This window comes from Hydra viridissima, unplaced genomic scaffold (assembly GCF_058129835.1).
Source record: "Hydra viridissima isolate aposymbiotic clone 2 unplaced genomic scaffold, HvirCarnegie_v1 scaffold_1, whole genome shotgun sequence".
Classification (NCBI taxonomy): domain Eukaryota; kingdom Metazoa; phylum Cnidaria; class Hydrozoa; order Anthoathecata; family Hydridae; genus Hydra; species Hydra viridissima.
Window position 1 is genome coordinate 6,640,584 of NW_028324300.1, and position 2,887 is coordinate 6,643,470.

Consider the following 2,887-nt stretch of genomic DNA (forward strand, 5'->3'; position numbering starts at 1 on the left):
CAAGGGCATCAAGCAATTCAGTGGTAAGTACCGATTTTTGCGACAAATGCACAGAAATGCTTAGAATTTGCTTGTAATGTCAATTCTGTGATTATTTCGTCAAATTGGAGCCTTTCACCGAGATTTCTTGGAGCCTTTGGACATATTCTGTTGTAACCTATCAGGCTGAGCACGAAAATGACAAAGACAATCAACAGAGAGGCTGGCAAGTACCGGATTTGGCGACAAAACCCCGTTTTTGGCTCAATTTCCATACAAAACGTCGAAATTTGGGCCAAATGTGGCCAAATTCGAGGCTTTCACCGACTCCACCTGGATCCCTTGGCCCTATTTTGTTGTATCCTGTCAGGCTGAGCACGAAAATGACAAAGACAATCAACAGAGAGGCTGGCACGTACCGGATTTGGCGACAAAACCCCGTTTTTGGCTCAATTTCCATACAAAACGTCGAAATTTGGGCCAAATGTGGCCAAATTCGAGGCTTTCACCGACTCCCATCGGATCCCTTGGCCATATTTTGTTGTATCCTGTCAGGCTGAGCAAAAAAATGCCCAAGGGCATCAAGCAATTCAGTGGTAAGTACCGATTTTTGCGACAAATGCACAGAAATGCTTAGAATTTGCTTGTAATGTCAATTCTGTGATTATTTCGTCAAATTGGAGCCTTTCACCGAGATTTCTTGGAGCCTTTGGACATATTCTGTTGTAACCTATCAGGCTGAGCACGAAAATGACAAAGACAATCAACAGAGAGGCTGGCAAGTACCGGATTTGGCGACAAAACCCCGTTTTTGGCTCAATTTCCATACAAAACGTCGAAATTTGGGCCAAATGTGGCCAAATTCGAGGCTTTCACCGACTCCACCTGGATCCCTTGGCCCTATTTTGTTGTATCCTGTCAGGCTGAGCACGAAAATGACAAAGACAATCAACAGAGAGGCTGGCAAGTACCGGATTTGGCGACAAAACCCCGTTTTTGGCTCAATTTCCATACAAAACGTCGAAATTTGGGCCAAATGTGGCCAAATTCGAGGCTTTCACCGACTCCCATCGGATCCCTTGGCCATATTTTGTTGTATCCTGTCAGGCTGAGCAAAAAAATGCCCAAGGGCATCAAGCAATTCAGTGGTAAGTACCGATTTTTGCGACAAATGCACAGAAATGCTTAGAATTTGCTTGTAATGTCAATTCTGTGATTATTTCGTCAAATTGGAGCCTTTCACCGAGATTTCTTGGAGCCTTTGGACATATTCTGTTGTAACCTATCAGGCTGAGCACGAAAATGACAAAGACAATCAACAGAGAGGCTGGCAAGTACCGGATTTGGCGACAAAACCCCGTTTTTGGCTCAATTTCCATACAAAACGTCGAAATTTGGGCCAAATGTGGCCAAATTCGAGGCTTTCACCGACTCCACCTGGATCCCTTGGCCCTATTTTGTTGTATCCTGTCAGGCTGAGCACGAAAATGACAAAGACAATCAACAGAGAGGCTGGCAAGTACCGGATTTGGCGACAAAACCCCGTTTTTGGCTCAATTTCCATACAAAACGTCGAAATTTGGGCCAAATGTGGCCAAATTCGAGGCTTTCACCGACTCCCATCGGATCCCTTGGCCATATTTTGTTGTATCCTGTCAGGCTGAGCAAAAAAATGCCCAAGGGCATCAAGCAATTCAGTGGTAAGTACCGATTTTTGCGACAAATGCACAGAAATGCTTAGAATTTGCTTGTAATGTCAATTCTGTGATTATTTCGTCAAATTGGAGCCTTTCACCGAGATTTCTTGGAGCCTTTGGACATATTCTGTTGTAACCTATCAGGCTGAGCACGAAAATGACAAAGACAATCAACAGAGAGGCTGGCAAGTACCGGATTTGGCGACAAAACCCCGTTTTTGGCTCAATTTCCATACAAAACGTCGAAATTTGGGCCAAATGTGGCCAAATTCGAGGCTTTCACCGACTCCACCTGGATCCCTTGGCCCTATTTTGTTGTATCCTGTCAGGCTGAGCACGAAAATGACAAAGACAATCAACAGAGAGGCTGGCAAGTACCGGATTTGGCGACAAAACCCCGTTTTTGGCTCAATTTCCATACAAAACGTCGAAATTTGGGCCAAATGTGGCCAAATTCGAGGCTTTCACCGACTCCCATCGGATCCCTTGGCCATATTTTGTTGTATCCTGTCAGGCTGAGCAAAAAAATGCCCAAGGGCATCAAGCAATTCAGTGGTAAGTACCGATTTTTGCGACAAATGCACAGAAATGCTTAGAATTTGCTTGTAATGTCAATTCTGTGATTATTTCGTCAAATTGGAGCCTTTCACCGAGATTTCTTGGAGCCTTTGGACATATTCTGTTGTAACCTATCAGGCTGAGCACGAAAATGACAAAGACAATCAACAGAGAGGCTGGCAAGTACCGGATTTGGCGACAAAACCCCGTTTTTGGCTCAATTTCCATACAAAACGTCGAAATTTGGGCCAAATGTGGCCAAATTCGAGGCTTTCACCGACTCCACCTGGATCCCTTGGCCCTATTTTGTTGTATCCTGTCAGGCTGAGCACGAAAATGACAAAGACAATCAACAGAGAGGCTGGCAAGTACCGGATTTGGCGACAAAACCCCGTTTTTGGCTCAATTTCCATACAAAACGTCGAAATTTGGGCCAAATGTGGCCAAATTCGAGGCTTTCACCGACTCCCATCGGATCCCTTGGCCATATTTTGTTGTATCTTGTCAGGCTGAGCAAAAAAATGCCCAAGGGCATCAAGCAATTCAGTGGTAAGTACCGATTTTTGCGACAAATGCACAGAAATGCTTAGAATTTGCTTGTAATGTCAATTCTGTGATTATTTCGTCAAATTGGAGCCTTTCACCGAGATTTC